We start from the raw sequence: 10,436 nt of genomic DNA on the forward strand, positions 1-10,436 counted from the left end.
GAAGCATTGTTATCCCACCCGAATGTATCAAAACAAGAACAAAAATTACTTTTTGCGTCCATTACCAAATGGGTAGGTTGCTTCCAGACCAGAACATCAAAACAGGGCATCAAGGGGTTATACTATGCACCATAAATGAACATCCATTCCTTGTAGAGTAACATGCCCAGCTTCCCTTAGAGAGCATCTTTCCATAGTATGCAAGAGAGAAATCGGGAACTTTCTCATACGTCCTAACACGTAATTTTTGAACTTTTTTTTCTGTGCCTGAAGAGTCTTTCTTGTAAGACTCCTGCACTGTTCATACTGCTGACAGCAACAGTGTTCAGACACTAGTAGTCTGTCACTATGGTGTTTGAGACCTGCTTCATCTATCGAGCTGCTGCTGCTGTCATTTCAACTTATGCTTTGAAAAATAAAACACCATCAGCAAGCAGAGAAATTGCTAAATGAACAAAGAGCCTTTATTCATCTGAACGGCCTTAGTAATAAAAAATGTGAGGTGAAAAGAAAGCAGACCCTATCTGAGACAGGATGGGAAAGTGTTTCTTGCCAGAGTGCATTTCAAAGCCTTTTTGCAGTCATCGTCAGAAAATCTATGACAACATCTGGGCTGAAAGAGCAGAAGGACACATCAAAGTCGACTGACGCACAAGCAACTCCAGTAGATATGGACAGTTTCAGCTAAGAAGGTTATCCAGGGTAAATGGCATTTGGCAATTTATTGTATGTTGTTTTTAACAAGACTGACACGGCCACATCTAGCACTTCTAGCCACAGCATTGTACCCCTGAATTAGAAAAGACAGACAGCTGTGTTCACTCAAATGAGTGAGGATAACAGGGTCTGGGAGCAGGTTTCACAGAGTCCAGCATTGTCTGCCTAAATCCCCTCCTGTGGGAGTCCAGCTGCCTTTGAAACTTTTCCTTCTTTGCTTCACAGGTTTGGGTCTCTGATCTCCAGATTGTTTTCAATGCCTGTGAGCTGGAGATGGCAAGTTGCTTGGTTGGTTGTTAATGAAGCATACTGTGGTGTCTACCACATTGCAGGAGGATTTCGTAAGCTTGGCACCTGTTCCAGATGAATGGAATTGATGGCATGGGCTGGAAATTTGTCTGTCTTCAGCCCAGCTTGAAATGTCTGAGGATTATCTCTATAAATCATGAATTCTAGCAAGTGCACTGAGCAAAGCTCAACTGGGTTCCAGGTGTCCTGCAGATTTAGACTGAATCTGTACTTTCATACCACGTATATGCTGCCACATGCACCAGCCAAGGCCAACAGTCCTTTTGAGGAACCAATTGTAGTTCCCTCATTAAAAATAAAAGATATTAAAAAAAAAGCAGGATTTAGATATTTTAAAACTGCAGAAAATGCTTTTACTCATAACCAGGAAATGGGGTTTATTCTAGGGCAATTGTAGAAGGTTCCCAAAATGTTCTCACAGAGAGCAAATTGGTATTTGACAGCTATAAACAATAGCAAACTGAATTAATTGGTCAGGTATAACAGATCTGTCTGTCCTTCGCTTTTTCTTACTTTTTTTCTTAAGCTCACCAAGTCACTGCCTGATTCACAAGCTGAATACTTCCAGATTATTTGGTGAAGACAACGTGTTGTGGTTTTTTTTTTTATCCCCTCTGTTTGAAGAAAATATTTAATTTGAACCAAGGCCCCAAACAAATTCTTTCATTGACAAATTAAATTTAGCCTCTAAAATAAGCAAGAATTGATTCATTTGCAGATGTAGAACTGCATACAGAGCTGAAGAGCGGTTGGTGAGCATTGCCCCTGCACGCCCAGTTGCCCAAAGCCTTGGGCACTTATTTGGACATGCAACATGGAAATCACAGCATCCTGAGCAGAGGTCTGAAATGAGATCCAACATGCCTTGAGAGTGTCCTTATTCCAGAGCCGTGGTAGATTTGAAGGAATCTTTCATGGTCATAAAGTTCCATGTTTTATCAAGTGTTCCATTATTCATTTGAGCAAGAACAATGACACTGAGTTGTTCTTAATTATTTAAAATAATTACATTACTTAGAAAATTAACTCATTTAGTTCTAGCAATTGTATTAATCATCCATTTCACTTTGATTGCAAGGAAACTTGCCTTTCTCATGCAAGGCTATGGCATGGATACCTTCTGCAGAATTGAGAATCACTGTCTGGAAAGTCACCTAACCTCAGCATGCAGTTAGTGGAGAGAGACCCTGACCCTTTGCAGCTCTTGCCAGACAAGAGTGACATTTTGCTCAGTCATAGTATGGTTTCTGGGTCCACTTCTCTGTTGCAACCACAGAAAGATGCCTAGAGAATAAAAAAAATGCATATATATATTAAACAAAACACAAGAAAGGTTGATTCTTCTCTGACCTGAGTTTGAGCTAAGGTGAGCTCTCGCCAGCTGATCTACCCTTAGGGAAGGTGTGCTCCAGGGAGTGCTCCCCAGGCATCTGGACCAGGGGTCATGCTGGAGCTCAGCACAGCCACTCGCCTGCCCGCACAGCTCAGTCTCTTTGCCACGGATGTGGTAGCACACAGGCACAGCTTGCACCTCATCCTCATTTGGAATTAGGAGACAAGGGCAACAGGTGCCCCTCAAAGCACGCTGCCTGTGGTTGCACACTTGATGGGTCTGAGTTACCTCAGTAAGGCACCTGTCCGGACCTGGGAGAAGCCGTGTCTTCCCAGCTTGCCCTCCTGTCTCAGAGCAATACCTACAACCTGTTGGCATCTGCTTGTCCGTCATTATCTGCCTGCTTTTCACCGTGGGGATCATCTACCGCAGCTCTCTCCATCCACAAGGCGCTTTCCAGATGGAAACCATTTAGAAACCATGGGCTCTCAGTGGCTGTGCCACCCCTCCTTTCCAAGCCTTGCTTGCTCTGTTTTTCTTGGTGAATGCTGCTCACATCTCCATGACTGATTGTGTTTGAGTTTGATTGTTAAGTGTGCTGGGATGTTTGCACGAGAGGTGCTACATAAGCATTATCTGTGCTGTATTTTCTTTGCCTAATAGGAGCTTAAGCTTGAAGTTGAAGATAGTTTTGGCCCTTTGCTGAGACACCATCCTTCAACCTCAGTGCTCTCAGCTCTGCAGCCTTCTCTATTCACTGTCAGCTTAAAAAAGTATGCTTTGTTCCCTTCTGTGTCAGTGATGCCTTTGAAATGCAGCCAGGGCAGAGTTACCGCAGCCTTCCCATCACACTGACCTGGATCCTCACTGCCCGTCTCCGGTGATGAGGGATGCTCCTCGTACCAGCCCGCCTCATCATTGCTCTGCAGAACCAAGGGCTTCTCACCTCTGTGAGTGGGTGCTGTATTATTTGCAGCAGAAAAGCCAAATCAAGAGACAGAATAGAGAAAATGGTAATTCACAACCTGTGCGGCTGCTCAAACAAATGGGAAAGACCTTTCCCCATCCTCAAACCCACAAAACGTTGGAAAAAGTTATGGAAATTAGCCCCAGGTAATTTGTATAGACTGGACCCAGCATTAAAACCTCTGCAGGTCACACATTTCCCCTCAAACTCTTTTCAGATGAATAGAAAGGGTATGATCTTAGCTGAAGGGAATTTTCAGCATAGCTGGTGGTTATATCCAAAGATCAAAATATTTTGGGATACAGGGAAAAGCCTAATAAAGAACCAATTCAGTTTTCTGTGGAGTTTTCTTTACTAACACTACAAATTAAGACCTACTGCTACAAAATATTTATGTTCCTTGCTCTGCATGGCCAGATTTCAGCAGAGCAGACTAATGACAGGTCTGAATTTATGGAAGAGGATGGTCTGGTGATCAGGGCCCCGAGCAAGGATTCGGAGGGTCTGGTTTTAATTTGTGGCTCTGACAAACTCCCTCTACAGCCATAGGCAGGTTCCTTAACCTCTGTATTCCCATATTCCGGGTGGGAAATGGGAGCAGTTATGTTTTCCTGCTTCCTCAGAGATAATGTGAGATTGCAGAGAGGTACAATAACAATCTGAAGAGCTTAAAAGTAACCAGAGCTCACAAAGCTGTGAAATATTTATTCTTGCTACAGAGAGAATAAAACAGCTCATTAGCAGATGAAATGGGGATGAGATTACACCTAAAAGTGTGATTCATGCAAGTATACGTGCACTTGTACATAAAATGGTCGTAATTAGTCATGTTTCTGTAATTACCTGACCTAGTGCAGCTGCGGTGGCTGTGTGTACCACTCCTTGCTGAAATAGCTGGCCCGGTTTGCATTCGCCTTTTTGCACTGCAGATGATACGTGCCTTTTGTGTTTGCCGAAGAAAATCTTCACTCCCAAACACCTGCATACATGAATTAAGTTGGTTCTGTGTTGTCTTTTCTTGGTAGCTGATGTGTAATTTTTTTTTTCCCCTGAACATTTAATGGATGGGATTCTCAAAGAAGCACGGCTACTGGTAAGCAACTCCCGTCCAGTTAGATTAATTTTTCTGGTAGTCCTGTGCTAGAAGTGTTATCTATTTCTTTCATTTATTTGCTTTCTGTAGTGGTTATCAGTCACAGGTTAAACTTCATGCAAAACTCACAACAACAACGTCCATGAAGTCTTTTCTGGGTGGCCCTTGAGCTGCTGTATAAAAATACAACCTGTTTTTTTCCCCCTGAGAAAACACAGCTTGTTGTAACTGCTCAAATACGGGAAGAAAATGATCTACACTTATTAATTCAAATTCAGAAATATGAACTTCTCAGACTTTACTAGTGCATTTTTAGCTCATGTGTTTACATTCAGGTGTAGAACCTGGAGCTGCCTTTCTGTTGATCAGCTGCAGGGACCACAGTTAGCAGTTCCAGCTTCCTGGCTGGATAACTGGCACAACAAACCACATAACATGAGCTGCAGCTGCTTTAGTCAAATATATAATTACAAATATTAAATGCAAAGCTAAAAAAAATAAATATGCATACATAATATTTAATCTATGCTTTACTGGCTTAGTTAATTACATAAGTGTCAGCTAGAAATGTGATGCAAGTTGCCCTGAAAATAATCCCTATTGAAGTGCTCTGTAGATAAAAATAATAATTACAGAAAACATCAAAGCATATGTTGACTGGCCAGTGGACTCAGGATTGTCCTAGTCTTAATTTAGCTGTAGTTAAGTTTAAATTTACACATGTATTTTTGCTAATGATTTGTTTGGTTTCTTACCGATCTATTCCCTGGGCTCAGCGAGCTGAACACCTCCTGCTGCCCTCGTCTCTTCCACCACAGCCTGTCCCACATCTCAGCCTGCATCAGAAGAGGAAAGGAGGATGCCCAAGGCTGGGGAGTTCCAGCGTGATAACCAGCCACAGGTGCTATCAGGACAGCGGGGTGACAGCAAGCAGCGTGAGGCACTGAGCCATCCTCAGGACCGGGATGATGCTGAAGCCAGAACTATACAGGTGCCTGGGCTCTGAGCTCTGCTTCATCACAATTTTTCCAAGCCAGGCTCTTTCCTTCAGCATCTGTAGGAACTTGGAAGTGCTTGTTTGGCTGTGACATGCAACTCAGCTTGCCTTGCTGCATGGAGGTGAGTGAGATCCTTGCACCTTCCCCGTGGCATCCAGTGAGCTCTTACTGCCAGGCACCAGCTGGTGGCAGGGCACTCGCTGACCCGCTAATGTCTGGCCCAGCTTCCTGACATCAAGAGGAACAAGCCAGCTGCTCTCACTGAGGAATTGCATCCCAGTCCACCAGCAGCAGAGCATCCCCAAAATACTGGGGTCCTGTCTGCTCCTCACCAAGGTGGGGTGAAGGCAGGGGTGTCAGCCCAACTCAAACCCCACTGACGGTGTCCACGAGCAGCAGAGAGGCAGCTCTGGGTCCACGGATGGCCATCAAACTGCAGCCACGTGGAGATCCTACCGACAGCCTAGAGCTGCAGAGGGGTGACAAGTATGCTCCTGCCGCCTGTTCTTACAATAAAGAACTCTCCAGTGCATTTCTCTTCTAAGTTCTGTAAGAAATAAAATTAAAGCCAAATCCTAGTGCTTTAAATCTGAGCATTTAGCAGCTTTAGTTAAAGCAGTCGGGTTCTTTCCAGAAGTGTTTGTTTGTCCAGTTCAAACAAGCTACTTTTCTTAAATACAAGCCTGCCACAGATGTGTGACTCAATCCAATCCTTGTTGACATGATTCAGAGGCTAGGAAAAAATACACAAGAAGCGCATCCTGCCACTGGGCTGAGAAAAACCCCTTTTAGGGCTGTTTCTTTAACATAGGCTCCAAACAATCAGAAAACCCTTCTTCCCCCAGTGTGCAGCAGGACATGGGCAGAGGATGGGGGATGCCAGCACTGAGCAGCACAGGGCCCATCCTGCAGCAGCATCCCCGCTCCCCCGGGGACATCAGCATTGCTGGGGCTTTGAACGCCACTTCAAAGCTGTACCCAGAGCAAGGCTTCTGTAAACTCAGGGAAACAGGTAAATATTTGTCAGGGTCAATTAAGCCTCCTCATCCCCTCAACAGTCATCTGCGTGGGCTGGCAGGCATAGAGCCCCGGGGGCTTACCAAACCTCCCCAGGAGGCAGACAGACACCCAGCACTGCAGCGAAGAGGCCAGGAGGTTTTCCCCTCACCACAAGCCATGAACTCACACAGACATCTCCTTCAGTCGCTGGCTGGTAGGCAGAGGAAGGCCCTGCCCTCATTCATCAAAGAGGAGAGAGGAGCAGAGCTGGTGTGGTTTATAACCCCTCCTCGCACCCCAGTTACTCCAGATTGGCGTCAGCTGCTCGCGGAGGCTGAGCACACACCTCCTCAGTGTCCCACCTGCTCCTGCAGGTTTTAGCGAAGGACATTGCGAGCTGTTGGTGCCAGAAGGTGTAACTTCAGATAACGCTTCCAGGAATTTATGAAGTTCCATTTTCTGATGTCCACTGACCCATGCAGGGGTCCAGAGGTGTGGGGTGTGGAAGCAGAGCTGTGCTGCAGACACCCCGCCGTCGGCTGAGACACCAAACCCTACCAGTGCTCCCAACCTTTCCCTCACTTATCAGCACAGCACAAAAATGCCATCTTAAATAAGAAAAAAGGCAAGGGAAAAGCTAAAACCAGCCAAGCACCAGATGAGACAGATGCAGAAGGAGGCAGCAAGGCTCCTTCCCTCCGTCCCAAACCCCAGCTGCTGGTGTCTGATCCCCCCTGCTCCACCATGGCCCTGGGGCAATGCCACCCTCCCTGACTTTTAGCCAGATGTAGATGAGCTGTAGACAAGCAGAGGCTGTGGGCAAGCAGAAAAGGAGGCACCAGGGCTGTATCTGAGTCAAGCTGGGAGCCGCGTGCCGGCCCCGAGGGTTCCTTTTCCCTTGGCTCCAGCCCCGCGGGCGCCCAGCCCCACGGCCGTCCCCTCCTCGCTGCTCTTGGCGCTGGGGCAGGGCCACGCCAGCACGGATGCGTTGGCACGAGGCACAGGCAGAGCTTTGTTCCGCAGCCCCAGCGACACCCGGAGCTGCCGATGAGCTGCAGGAATCCGCCCGTTCGCCTCCCTTTGTACTTCAAAGGCCGGAGGCTGGGAAGCGCGGGCTGAGCGCAGCTGCCAGCGCCCAGGGCATCAGGAGATAAGGCATTTGTCCTCAACCGAGCTGCTCCAGTTCTGGGCTTTTCAGGGCCTCACGTGTCAGGGTGTCCCCTGGCTGGGGGAAAAAAGAGCCCAGGGAGAGCATCTCTGTGCCGGGAGAGGCACGGAGCGCATCGCTCCCATTTTGGATGCGCTCAGTTAAATTTCACATCCCTACAGCTCCTTTCTTTGCGTCAGTATCAGTCAGCGGGGCAGGTGAGGACTAAGAAAATAAGGCAGAAAGGAGCACCCTGAGGCCTCATTTTCTGCTTTTCCAGCCATTGTCCTGCTTTGAGCAAAATGGTCCTTGCGAACATCTGAGCCTCCGCAGCTGAACCTGAGAAATCTCTCGTCCAGGCAGGCAGAAATCCGATGGCTTGGGTCCAGCCATCTGGACGTGGGAAAGCTCGGGAGCCCCATGAGAAAAGGGAGATTTCTTGGCAAAGGCTCAGGCAATCTTTACGGGAGAGCAGAGGGCTGGAAACACAAGGTGTCCGTCAGGCTGCGCCCGCTCCGCGGGCACAAGCCAGGAGTCCTTAAGGTGTGCAGGTACAGCAAGAGATTTTAAACCTGAGCAAAAAATAGCCGAGTTTCTTTTTCAGCTTTGATGCCAGAAGCAGGCAGATGTCGCAGCAATCCCACCCTGTGCTGCCCTGGGAGTGTGGGACCAGTTCCCGCATGGTGCAGGGCACCAGCACACCCCAAAGATGTGATGCTGCTGGTGGAGAAATGTGCGTGGGGAGCGATGTGCCCAGTGCCACTCAGGAGACCGAAAGCATCGGGGTCAGCCCCCCGCTGTGCCTCTGCACCTCTGCGGGGAGCAGTGAGGTGCTGGACCCTGCAGTTTCCCAGCTTCATGAAGGGTTTTAACCCAGCAATCCTGCCTGCCCGAAGCCCCCATCCTGCAGCCATGAGCTCAGCCCCCGTGCCCCTGGGCACGCAGCAGCTGCTGTGCTGTGTCCCTCCATGCTCTGCTCCAAGCCTGCCTCTCCTGGCAGGTCTTTTGAGCCCTTTTCTTCTCCTGGACAAGCTGCAGATGCTGGAGGGCGCTGCTGGTGCTGCGGGGGGTGTGAGCAGGGACAGAGGGTGCCAGGGCCAGCCAGGCACGGAGGTGACCAGGAAGGGTAGCAACGGGAACAAGACCTCCCTGTGCAGCCATGAGAAACCCGCCTGTGAACTGGCGCCAGGTGCTCAGTTTCTATCTTAATTTTGGTCTTGGAAAAAAAAAAAAAAAAAAAAAAAGCGAGCAAGCTGAATACACAGGGGCTCCAGTCAAGCTGCGGCATACACCCGTCCAAGCAAGAAAATTACACGGGGAGGCTGCCAGGGTGTCCTGACTTCACTTTGCCGGGTCTGGGCTTTTGGGGCTGTGATCCCACAGCCCCTGGCCAGCCGGGATCCAGGCCTCCAGCCGAGCTGCAGCACATCCCCGGCCCTGCTGTGCAGGTAGCGCTGGCTGTGCCAGACGCCGAGGAAAGAAGTGACCTCGGATGCTGTCAGCTGTGGGGTGGGTTTTGTCCCCGTGCTTTGGCACCCAGCGATGCGCAGCCCTGGTGGGCGCTGCCGCTCCTGCTCACCCCGTGCTCACATTCCCAGCACGGGGGCAGCAGCCACAGGGACAGAGGGGATGCTGCAGGCTCTGAGTGTGCACAGCAGCAGCATGGGGTGGCCACCAGCAGAAATTGGCCATGGTCTGGAGCATCATCGGCTAGTGGCAGGGGTGGGGAGCTCCCACCGGGACCCCTTTGCACCAGCAGTACGGGACAGAGGCTGAACACAGGCTAAAAAATGGATGGATGGGTTTCCTGCCACTGAGCCCGGCAGCTGAACATGCAGACACCAAGCACCAAGCGTGGTGAAGAGCTGCAGATATACACCTCCCCGTCACATTTGCAGGGCTGCTGGCAAACAGTAACAGCAAATTACCTTTGAGTTGGGCTTCGAGTAGCTTCCGTGCCGTTTGTTAAGTGGATTTCTAAACTTAGCCCAGTTACTGTAAAAAATACCTTCGCAAGAACCTACTGTCCGCAGCTTCAACTTCAGAGCCCTTCATTTCTAGAGACGGCGGAAAAATTTCTCGCCTTTGAAAGGCCCCGATTGTAGCCCAGTGCTGGCAGGAGCTCCCCGCGTCCTCGTCACAGCCGTGGTGGGGAGCTGCGGGCGCGCCGGGAGAGGCGGTCTGGGTGACCCTGCTATTTCCCAGAGAGATCACCTGGGATCCTGGCAGCCCGGCAGCCTTGCCCCTTGGTGGGCAGCATTTGGCCACCGCTGCCCGAATGCCCCCAGACGCGTGGGTTTCACTTCGCTCCCCGAAGGCAGGGCTCAGCCACCCTCCTCACCCTCACCCAGAGCAGTGGGACGTCCCCCCTGGGCTTTCGGTGTGAAATCCTGGCTTTAGCTCAGCCTGGAGGAGCTGAGGCACATGGACCGGGTGGTAGCAGGGTGCCAGACATCCCTGCCACATGAAACCAGCAGTACGGACGCTTTGGAGGAGTCATTTTAAAAATGTGAGTCCTGAAGAAAGGGCCTCGGTGACACCTTCACTGCGTGTTTACCTCCAAAGTTCACAAACAAACACATGGGAGGTCAGTCTGGGCTTTGTAACGTCGTAAAATACGGAGAGCGAGTTCTTCTGACCTGGCAGTCAGGAGAACTTCCTCCTGTGATCCTTGAGGAGCAACCAAGCTCTCGGCTGAGCAGCGTTTGACCGCTGCAGGGCTCTGGCAATGTCAGAAGCCCCCCAGATCCCTTTCCATCCCTGCCGGGTGGCACCGGGGTGGCCTGGCTGTGTTGCACCCTCTGAGGGTCCGGCTGCCTCCACCACACCACCCTCCTCTGCGCCGGGGTCCGGGGAGCTCTGCAGGTCCCATC

The 10,436-nt window shown here is 49.8% G+C and overlaps 1 long non-coding RNA gene across 2 annotated transcripts; it reads right to left on the reverse strand.

Annotated features, from left to right (window-relative positions):
• Positions 1–1,780: 1,780 nt before the first annotated feature.
• LOC136786490 (uncharacterized) lies at positions 1,781–8,089 on the reverse strand. Of its 2 annotated transcripts, none has more exons than XR_010825334.1 (5): positions 6,604–8,089; positions 5,175–5,964; positions 4,170–4,305; positions 3,216–3,320; positions 1,781–2,310 (listed from the first exon to the last, which is right to left on the reverse strand). It is a non-coding gene; the product is annotated as an uncharacterized lncRNA (long non-coding RNA). The 2 variants fall into 2 exon arrangements; XR_010825335.1 differs by having other exon boundaries at positions 6,518–6,605.
• Between the last annotated feature and the right edge of the window lie 2,347 nt (positions 8,090–10,436).

This window comes from Anser cygnoides, chromosome 16 (genome assembly GCF_040182565.1).
Source record: "Anser cygnoides isolate HZ-2024a breed goose chromosome 16, Taihu_goose_T2T_genome, whole genome shotgun sequence".
In the NCBI taxonomy this organism is placed as follows: Eukaryota; Metazoa; Chordata; class Aves; order Anseriformes; family Anatidae; genus Anser; species Anser cygnoides.